This window comes from Strix aluco, chromosome 18 (genome assembly GCF_031877795.1).
Source record: "Strix aluco isolate bStrAlu1 chromosome 18, bStrAlu1.hap1, whole genome shotgun sequence".
In the NCBI taxonomy this organism is placed as follows: Eukaryota; Metazoa; Chordata; class Aves; order Strigiformes; family Strigidae; genus Strix; species Strix aluco.
The window spans coordinates 11,376,925-11,388,342 of NC_133948.1; the positions used below are offsets into that span (position 1 = coordinate 11,376,925).

At 49.5% G+C, this 11,418-nt stretch overlaps 1 protein-coding gene across 1 annotated transcript in view; it reads right to left on the reverse strand.

The window, feature by feature from the left end:
* Nucleotides 1-11,418, reverse strand: part of GGT1 (gamma-glutamyltransferase 1) — a 46,953-nt gene that overhangs the window by 32,192 nt on the left and 3,343 nt on the right. The gene's annotated exons all lie outside the window — the stretch shown is intronic.

Sequence of the window (11,418 nt, forward strand, 5' to 3'; positions counted from 1 at the left end):
ATATTCCCACTCTCCTTCCTCTCCCATATGTCAGGTGCACATCCCTGGCTCCAGCCCTCTGATGTCTGGGGAGATGATAGAACCATTTTCTGATAGCTGTTGTGCCTCCATTTCCCACCTTGTCCCCTGCACAGTTGCCTTGCAGCACTGGGGAAGAGGGATGATTTGCTGGTGAGGTCAGCCCTGGTGTGTAATGGGGATTTGGGGGAAAGACACCTTGGGGACTCCATGGGGCTGCTCCCCCATGAGAGCTCCCATGGCCAGAAATCAACTTTGAACTCCAGCAGGGCAGGGCAGGCCTGTGCAGAGACAGAAGACTATATGAGAGGCGGCTTTTTTTTTTTTTTTTTTTTTTTTTTAAGAGAGCAGGAAGGAGCAGGGAAGAGACACCGAGTCCAGGGCTCGGTTCGGCTGTTCAGATCTGAGGATCTGAGGCTACCAGAAGTGCTGGCTGCTCTTGAAAGGGCTTCCTGCCTCCCCTGACACCACCCCGGCTGCCTCGCTGGTCTCCACCACAGAGATCCCACCAGCCTCGAGCTAATTTGGGCTCATGAGGGAGAGCACAGAAACACAATGGTGACAGGAATGAAAAGCAATGGGGAGGACAACACCCAGGAGACTTCTCCTTATCGAGGAACAACATTATATCAAAGGGGAGCTGTGAAGACTGGGAAGAGCCTTTTGTAAAACTCACAATTGGTTGGTCCCCCAGGAACCCCATCATGAAGACTGCCCTGAAGGGGGACCCCTGTGCAAGGTCAGAGCATGTGCCAGACATGCTGCATGTACAGCAGTAACGCACCCACTGCACAGTTGCTGTTTGCCCTATTTGTGTGCTTTTTAATTACAGTTTTTGTTTGCAAAGCATCTCTTCTAGAAAAGACAAATTGCATTACTCTCAGCTTATTAAAATCACACTCAGAGTTTCTCAACTGCTAATTACACCCAGGCAGTAGTGTCACTGTAATTAAAGCTGGGACGCACGTTTGGGGAGCTGGGAGCCCAGCTGTCACACAACCCCTTCCCTGCACTGCTCTAACCAGACAGGCTGGCCAGAGCCAGGCTCAGCCACCACGATGAGCTCAGCCCTGCCCAGGCCTCGACCCCCCATGATACCCAGGCACAGCCGCGGCCGTGCCACAATGGAAGACGATGCATGTAAGGCCAAACACCTCCTCAGCACAGGAGAACGAGTCCCCTGCACCAAACCTCCCCAGGTTATAGCTGGGCACCCGCACTGGCTCTGCTGCATGGGCAGCAGCTGGGCAAAGGGAAATGTGTAGCCTTGGAGTTACAGTACTAAGGCTTGGGGAGTGAAAGGGGGTTTACTCCTGTTTCTGCTGCTAAATGAGTGCAATATATCACATTGCCTCTCTGAGCCTCCATTTCCTTGCGTGTAAAACAGAGATTTTGGGCTTCCCTGATAATTAGGTGGCTCCAGGGACAAACCACAGAAAAGATTCTTGCTGGCACCCATCTCACACAAACATTTTAAAGCCTGCGTAGACTGTGGCACACCAACAGACTTGGGATTGAATTACATAAGGGAAGGTGTGAAGCCCTAGAGACTATGAGTCCCAAAGAACAGCAGTAAATGAGTTTACAGACCTGTGAGAATCCAGGAGCTTGCTGGAGAACCAACCCTGCCTCTCCACCGCTCGGTCTCAGGAGAAGAGCAACTGCAGGTGTGCAAACAGCCGTGTGGGCAGCACAGTGAAACACCTGCCCTGAGCTCAGGCACCTCAGAACTAAAGCTCTCCAGAGCACAGCTGGGACCAGTTAAGCTTCGGGCAAGTGGGGGCTTGACACCAGCACTGGCCTCCCGCTGCTGAGGGGATGCCTTGGAGAATACCACCTCCAGGAAAATGAAGCACTAATTAGGGAAAGCAGATAAACACTACATCTGTTTCAAGATGAGTTTCCTTCCCGCTGAAATCCTCACAGTTTCAGTGCTCAGCAGGATCCTTAAATGACTTCCAGGAGCCCCAGTTTCAAAGATCAGTCCCTTCAAAAGCAATAACATGCCAAGATCAATAGCAACCGCAGGAGAGCTCTGAGCCTGCCAGCTCCAAAACCACTGAGCTATCACTACAGCCATTTACCTATCAGATGCTAAGGGGCAATTCTACCTCTTCACATTTGAAAAGGCTACTGAGACTTCCTAAGCACCAGGCTTACTTAAGTACCAAGAAAAAAGTAAATGACTAGAAAATTTACATTTCAGAAATAGCATAACATGCCTGTGTAACATAACCTGGAGAGGCAAATCTGCAGAACTTCATGGGGAGCAAACCAGCAGATACAGTTCACAAGCAAAGTGGAGCAGAGCTCAGAGACTCCTGGATGTGATCCTGAGAACAAGAATATGTTCATCTGCTCCTAGAACGATTTTACTACTAACTCTCTGAAGCTACCAATAAGAAGTTCTGGAAAGCAGATATCAGATAATGATTTTTAATCCAATACATGTTGCAAGCAAAGAACGAATGATCAAAACTTCATGTGAAAAAAGCTGAGTGGGGTGCCCTATGGATGCTAGAGGCAGCATGTTCAATATATTTACTTGTGGCCCAGTAATGAAATGCAGAAGGTAACATATGGAGCTAGCAAAGGATATCAGGAAAATTTCAAAGAGCTTGTGGAAAACTTGAAAACATCTGTGAAACAGGGCAAATAAGAGCAGAAGAAACTCAATATAGAGAAATATGTCAAGCCTGGCTGTGATAAACTAATATGAAGGATAGTTATATACTGATGGGTTTGAGTTAGCAGCTCTTTTCACCACCATTAAATATCTTACACAGATTTGTAAAAAAAATGCAGCAAGAAGGAAGCAGGGATTTGTTAGCTCCCAATTCATCCCCTCTTATTTAGAGCTTATAAATGAAACTGGGTCTGTAAAGAGGAAAAGTATTCCTTTGAAAAGGATAAATAGGACAGAGGCAGAGTTAATCAAAGCTGGCAAATCAAGCTACAGCTATAGAAGCTTTTTGAAAAATAGTAACTTAGCACAAGGAACTTACCTAAGAAACGGCGTAACACAAAGATTATGCCCAACAACACATGCTTATATTAAAAACTAAAGTGTTTTACAGTTTAGTGCATTCACTTAAGTAAAGCTAACTGTAGCTCCCCTTGGAACAGCACTGAAATCTATCCAAATAGGAGAATTCCAGTTCTGACAGAGGTCGGTATTTTTGTCCCTTAAAACACGTGTGCAGCGTCAGAACATGCCACGGCAACGCAATGCCTGAAAAGCAAAGGCAGGATTCCCGAGAGCTTCAAGCCTTCCTGACCCTACCTGGAGCCTCTGGCAGAGTAATATCACGCAGCCTCATCTCACCTCCAGCCTCTGAACAGAGTCCCTCTCCCTGCTCCATCCGCCCCACAGACACACCTGCGCGCTGCGATCCTACCTGGAGCTAAGTGGGATTTTCCATGCAGGCGGTGCGGCATCTCAGGGGTCCTCCCAGCACATCCCTGCCTGGCCCAGGGCTTGGCGCCTGGCCCAGGGAGAGGAGAGCCTCTTCTCCAGAGCAGCCGGGCTGTTCCCCTGTGGGTGAGAGGCTGGGTCAGTCCCAGTTCTTGTACTGGGCACTAGATGGCACAGATGGGAGGAAATTCAAAGGTAGCCAGCCTGCGATCTGCGGCGCTTGGGACAAGGGGGTCTGCCAGTTGTCCGAAGGAGGTGGCTGCCATGGGGGATGCGCTGCCAGCAGCAGCAGCATCCCATGGGGTATCCCCTCCATGGGGTGCACCCCTTGCCACTGCCCTGATGCATCCCCTCAGCATCCCGTCGTGCCCTGTCGAGCCAAAGGGTCGCCTGTACCGCACCGAAGCGGGATGGCCCTGCAAGGGCCCTGGCCTGCAATCGTGCCCCTGACTCCTGGACACGATTCCTCACCAAGCACAGGCTCACTGCCTCAGGCACGCAAACACCTAGTTCACAGGGCAGCCCTGTATTTGGCTCAAACTGCATTAAAAAGAGGGGGGAAATCCTCCCTGGGATTTGCCCTGTTTCACTGTGAGGCTGCACCTTGGCCATCAGCCTGCAGGATAACAAATACTACCTGACACCACAGGGAGTGTGGGGAGAGACGCCGAGGGCTGGGTACCCCCTCAGCTGTCCCGCTGGGCTCAGGGTAGGTCTGGGGAATGGCACCCCAGCACCTTTCCTTTGCCCTGTGGGATGATGGTGCAAAGGAAGGAGGCACTTGGTCACTGCTCTTACAAGCATCTTTCACAAGGTAAGCTCCTCTAAAGCAGCTCACTTTTCCCTCTGGCTTGCTTTCTTTTTAGCACTGCTGCTTGCAAGCCCTGAGGCAGGACCTGTGCTCCGGAGCCTTCCCAACCTCATCTTCCTCAATTTCTTTAAGGTGTGGATGAAATTCCTTACAAGTGAATTGTGTGGACTGACGCGATGAGGCAAACATGGACTAAGCCATGCAAAACTGCTGTGGTAAGCACGGAAAAGGCCGAAGCATTATTTATGGTGAGAAAACAGTAGGGGAAGGTGGAAGGCTGTACGTTGGCCCCTGCTGTTCTGACATTAGAAATTCACTTTACTTTAAAGGTTAACACAGTTAATGCATCTGGTGAAGATCATAGGCTCTGACAGCCTGTCTGGAAAGGCTCCATCTGTAGCGCTGCACGAGGAACAGCGTGTGCAGGATGGCACTGAGGCGAGCAGCAAGCTTTGTGCACGAGGCAGAAGTGGCACACATGGGTGTTATCCAAACCAAACCTGAACCTGGCAAAGCCTAAAAGAGCTTTTGTGCTGAGCAGCTCAGTGGTGCCAGGTATTAATGACACACGCAAGACTCCTAGGAAAAGCCTGTTTGCTGAAGGGAGCAGCACTGGACAGGCTACGCTGCAGCCTCCTGGAAAAGATCAAGGTGGGCAGCACTACCCTTTCCTGTCTGTCTGCTCATGGCACTGCCCTGCAGACTGAAGTGGGTCTAGGGATCACCTAAGTTCAAACCCCACAGGTTGAATCCCTCAGGGTGTCTTAGGTGGGAGACAAAACATAAATCAGATGCCAGCAGTGTAAGATCCAAATTCATCAATGGTATAAACAGGACAGTAGGTCAGTTTGGCTCAGTGGCTCTTATCTTTCAAAGGCTGGAGCGGTGCCACCACTGACCAGGGCACAAGCTGGTGGGAGGCTCAATGCTGTCTCCTGAAGGCAGCTCCAATCCACTGTCCAGAGGCTGGCTGAGCAGTATGGAGGGGCCAGAGATGCCCCTTCAACATCAGGCTTTTCACCGACAGATTTAGAGACCTGCTTCTCATCACCTATTTAAGTCTAAATGCTGGGTCACTGGCATGTGACAGCCTGGCTCTGAAAGGTTCCTGGGCAGAGAAGGAAATGCTTCAGAGAAGGCTTTTATGCTCCAATTCCCACTTCGAGCCCTGCTTCTTGTACTCTTCCACTGCTCTTTAAGTACTTGTGTTTTTTTAGCCGAGAGATGTCTTTTTATCTTTGAATATAGATGGAAAAAAACTAGTCAAGCTGGAAAGAAATAAAAACAGCTGGTCACTTTTCCAGGCTTGCCATGAACTGTAAACAAGTCTTCAAAAGTTTTTTAAAAAGTGCTGAGGTCTTTGGAGAACATGAAAGTCTTAGTCAGTGGTGTCATCCTCCTCAGCAGGAAGACACCTTATGTGTCATCCTGGTGGCTGGACTTGCTTCACTCTGGCAGAGCCAGCAATGGTGAGAGCACTGAGCTGCCCATGCAGACACCACTCAAACCAGCCACCAGCATTTTCATGCACTGTGCCTGCTCAAATCAGACCTCCACAGTCTGGCTGTCTGGCCTCCAGCACCTGGTCCACACACTCCCCTGGAGGTCTGTGGTTGCTCTCAGCAGTTTAGCACTGCTGCTAAGATGCTTAGAGACAATATAATCTGTGCACTTAGTGGTTTCAAACTCCAAAAGAAGCTTAGCAGCACTAGGCGCTGCCTTCAGCCTCCCCTGTACAGGCTTAAGTTGGTTTAATTCTTTTATGAAACTGTAACTCCAGCCCATACCCTTAAACTGTGGAGGTCCCTTCTAAGCCAGGTTTTCTAAAAGCTCTTTAGAAATACTTTAGTGAGACACAAAAAAAAAAAAAAAAGGATCCCAGAGGGACATAGTACAAGAGCAGATGTTTCTGCCTCTTAAAGGCTGGAATTGTGAGAGCCCCAGGGCAAGGCGAATTTTAAATCCTTGCAGGGCTTTCCCCCACTGTTTCTCCTGTCTTAGATCAGCTTCTCAAATGATCTAATGTATGGTAATGCCCGGAGAGGTCCCAGGGCCTTCCCTTACACCTCCCATCAGCCTTGTGAAAACATCAGCAGGGAAGCCGCCACTGCTGTGCCCCAAAGGCAGGTGGCTGAACAGCAAAGCAGCCCCCTGGGACCACAGGCTGCCCCTGGAGGTGCCACTTCCCAGCGTTTGCTTCATTAACTGCATTTGCTCTGCTTTTTCTTACTTTACTGCCCCCCTTTACAGACTGATCAAAAGCACAAGGTGTTACAAAGGGGACCTTGTGCTGTTGCCTTGAAAGGCCTCCTGTGGGTCCCAGTGCCTCTCCCTTCCCTTTCTGTAGGGACTCTTGTGGGTCTGCCAGGGGAAAGCAGGCAGGACCAGGCAGCAATGAAGAAGTGGAGAAGGTGGAGGGAAAGAGTGGGGAAATGGAAGCCTGGGGCAGAATGGGAGAAGCGTCAGGGCTTCCCACCACCTCCCTCTGAAAGCCCACACAGGGCTGGAAGAGATACCCCACACTGGAGGTGTGTGACACACTTCCTGAGTGGGACAGGACAGGGCAGGAAGGGTAAGGCCTTTGTGCAGAGCCTGGCTAGCCCCAGTGCTTCCAGAGCTGTGACGGATGTCTCTGGTGGTGCGTTCAGAGCTGCTTGCTCTGCCTTTCTGCCAGACACTACAGCCGCTGCAGCAGTTCAGCGCAAGACTCTGTGTCCAAACCTCACAGCATCCAGCCTCACAGTCCGGCTTAATTTAACCAAGATAAAATTAATCTAAATGAAATGGGTGCAGCATGCTCCCAGAATGGAGGTAACAGGAATCCTCCATGTACCTCAGATACCTAATTAATTCATCATGAAAGTAGTGGAAGCTCAGAATTCTCCTGTGCTAAGAAGTCAAGTTAATGTCACGCGTCACTGGAGCGGACTGGTGACCTTCCCTGTGCTTGCAGCAATGTTGTCCAATTTAACTGTGACCACAGATCACAAGTTGTTAAGATTCTCTATGCAGGCAATATACAGGCCAACAAATCTGTTTTTATGGGCCCTGCTAGAACTTGATTAATTTGCCCAATAATGACCAGACCAGTGTCCATAATTATTTAGCAGAACTCTGCCATTTTTAAAACCCATCACTGTACAGATGCATGCCTCAGACCCACAACACCACCAAGGGCCTCACCAGCTGCAAATAGAGCCTCAGCTGCAAGAATCAAAAGGCTTAAGACCTAATTAATATTACATGGGCTATTGCTACCATTTCTCCATCAAGTGCAGAGTCTCTGCAGTGCCTGTCTGCATGCAGTTGCTACTGATGCTGCAGGACTCCCTAAGACCACAGCCCAACTGGTGCTGCGTTCATCTTTTATCTCCCCACCTCCATGTACTCTGCACAACCATTAAAGGGATTTATTCCCTGAAACTGCACTGTCATGGACAGGTGAACCTTCTCCAGGTCTCTGCTGCTTTGTTCAGTCAAGAGTTTACAGGTGTTTGGGCTACAAAGCTCCTCCCATACATTTCCCCTTGAACAGATCATGACCAAACAGCAAGTGCATTTGCCTCCCAGATATAACGGAATTAAATCTGGAGCCTGGACTAGCTCTTTGCATGTATCTCTCCAGGGCTACAGCTCCCTTCCCTGCAGGAGGCTTGGCTTTGCGGGATCTGCCAACAAGCTCAGAGCCATGTGAAATAACAACTTGGGAGCTCAGACAAGCTGGTTTGCAGGCAAACAAAAGCTGAAGCTGTGAAAGTGTGAGGCAGTCAATGCAGCGTCTGGCAGCACAGCCTCACCACCGCCTTAATCCTCTTTCCCTTCTTAAGCGCTAAATTAATCAATTACATTTCCAGCCCAGCAACAACAGTCAAAAATGTAACCTTCATCATATACAAGACAAACATAATTAGGATTGTCATTCGAATCCAGCTGACCAGCATACAAATCAGCACAGCCTCAGTGAGCGCGCGGGTGTGTGAGTGCACGTCTGCGCGTGTGCGCCTGGGTCCTCCCATCCAGGGGCAATTGGAATTGCAGTCACACCATGAGCACCACGGGGTATTTCAAGGAAAAGGGCAGAGGCACGAGCTCTGGTTGCAGCGATCCAGCTCTGCAGTCTCTGCAGGGAGTGCTGTGGTGCTGAGCGCTGCCCAGACAGGGCAGAGGCATGTTATACAGTGCAAACTCGAGGCAACCCTCCAGTTGTGTCTGGGGAGGAAGCCACAACCTTCCCAGTCACAGCACACGAGCCCGATCTCCCAGCCTAGTGCTGCATATGCCACAGACCCTATAGGGATGAGACAATACAAAAAAAAGAGGCCTTGGCAATCTCTGACCACAGTTGCCAGTGTGAATTCATAAGGGGTGAGCAATTACTATCCCCTCCCCAGTCTAATGATGGGTAAAAGTTGTGCGGGACTAAGTATGCTGTGCAATGGCAAGAGCAAGCCAGGAGTGCTCAATGAAAGCATCAGCCCAAGGCTCAAAACCAATCCAAAAAGCCAAGTGAGTGCTAGGAGACAAACAGAGCAAAACCACAAACCTTACTGTGCTATCACGTAGCTCCAGGGCACATCTGCATGCCCATGGCTGTTGCACCAGTTCGCTAGAGGCTACAGCATGACTAGAGGAGGGGCAGGGAGCTACTTAAGGATGATCTAAGGTCTGAAATGGCTTCTGTACGAGACCAAGACTCTTCAGCCTGGGAAACAGAAACCTGAAAACCTGAGAGGAGACACAGCAGAGGTTTATCATTCGAGAGTGGCTTAGAGAAAATGAATAGGGAATGACTGCCTGCTGCCTCTTCCAATATTTAAGCTACAAAGCATCAAACGAAAACAGTAAGTGACAGATTCAGAACAAAGTAATTATTTCTTCAAACAACACACATTGAACAGTGGAACTCACTGCCATAAGATGCTGTGGATGACCAAAATTTGCTCAGGCTCAAAAAAGGTTTAGAAAAAACCCGTAAAGGACTATTAAATGCAGAGATCCCCACCTCAGGAAATTCCTGAACTACAGATGGCTGATGGTAAGGAGGGCACACCAACCTATGTCCCCCTGTTCTTTTGCTCCTCGCTAGGCATCCTCTATTAACCACTGCTAATCAGGATCCCAAGGGAAAGAGACCTGCGGTCTGATCCAGTACAGCCGCTCTTCTGTTCCCGGCACTGACCTGAGCTCTCCTTACTTGCCCTAAAGGCCAGGAGCTGGGAATGTTCCCATTACTGGACACTGGGATGACAATAAGGAGATGTGCTTACAGCAGAGAATTTGAGTGAATAGCGAGAGGATCTCTGCTTTCTATTTTTCCCATTTCTCATTTTAGGAGAGATTTTTGGTACAACTCTAACTCAGCCATGCTGCACCCAGCTAGATGCAGTTGGCAGCACCGCATACACCTGTGTTCAAGTTAGAAGCAAGTTAATATCCTTCTGAGGGGTGCTAATATATCCACTGGGATGGGGTTGGAGGAATTCTCTTTCCAAGCCTCAAAACCACAGCCTGTGGTTGCTGTGAGAGGCCCTGCAGTCCCCTCTCTGTCCTGCCCAACAAGCTCATGAACTGATCTATCTCCCTGTGGAGTTTTCAGGTGCCCTTGCCACTGCAGCAAAGAGGAAAGGGAAGGTGAGGACACTCCTGTAGATTGGTATTGCCCAGGTCTTGCATCCTCACCTACTGGCTCAGTCTCTCGTAGGGCTGCATAGGACCAGAGGATGCAGTCTCTAACAGAGTCTACTCTTCCCAAGCAAACTCCTGTCTCCTCCCCCTATATGCACCAAACCTTGTTGACTATTTTAGCTACAGAAATACACCCACTTGCTGTCATGTGCCCTTTGAAAGTGCACACACAGATAGGGCAGGATTATCTCTTAGTCTACAAAGAGCTGCCAGCCAGCCATTCTCCTTCAGTAAAACCAAGTGGAGCATTGGTGTGTTTCTTATTAGTTCCCATTATTCATGCTATTGTAGTGTTTCCAGTTTTAAAGCATACAGACGAGAGACAGCTGAACTGCTCCCGCAACTGTTTGTTTGTTAAGAGGATTTGATCCATGGTGGGATATTTTCAAGTCACACACAGGGGAGAAGGTATCCTGGTAACAGTGCTATCCTCTGAGCCGCTTGCTTGCCCTGGTTCTCCCACCACCTCGGAACAATGCACACGTCTCATCCCCGCCTAAGTGTAAACTGCAGATTATGTTTCCTTCTCCTGACTCTTGGAGATAAGGTGTGAGACAATTCAGCCATACAAAGCCATTCCGCTATTAAACTGATCCTTTGCTTACAAACCCTGCTATTGCTGCTTCTCCTTTCAGCCGCACCCACAGAACAGAGCAGGCAGAAGCACAGATCTAAGAGTGGGGAAAGGCCACTGCACAACCCTCCATTGACACCTTTACCCATCGCTCTCAGCCAGGCGGATTTTGACCGTCCCTTTGCTCCCAGTGACATTCCTGCAGCCATAATGCTGCACCCCATACAAGTGATTTTCTCTTGACATAGCGTCTCTCAAAACTCTCCGACCAGATCCTGAAGTCCTTACTCAGCATCTACTCCCTCCAAATGGGATTAGCCTGAGTCAGGCTCAGCAATCTCTCAGGTTCTGTTGATGCTAATTTCTCTCTTGCAGGTGCTTAGCTAGAACAGGGAGGGGAATAACAGGGAGATGGACAGTCAGGGCTTTTTTCTGATCAAACACTGAATAAAAGTCTGAGAAGGGCTGTCAGTATTTGGCCTATGGTGGTTAGAGACCCGTGTAAGCACTGTGACAAAATTGATGCATTGGCCAGGCTGTTTTACAGTCCAGCCTCATTTTGTCCCTGTCTCTTCAGGCCAGACTCAAGTCACCCGTAGAGTATTTGAAGGAGGCTGCAATGATGCAGACCACCCACATCTCCATCCCCGTTCACAGCTCTGAGGAATGCTGAGAAGGAAAATGAACCTTGCTGGCTCTGCACAGCAAAGACCCATGGCCATCCCCGTTCCCCCCAAGTGAGGACCCCATGGCAAGAACAGATTCTTCTGCAGATGCATCAGATGATACTTATCTAGTGGATGCACAAGGCAATGGGTACCCCAGGCTGTTCTTACAGCTGTGTGCCCTCACATTACAGCGACCAGACACTCCTGCTCTGTGGGCAGGACTTGCGGTCCGTCCTGGGCACCTGAC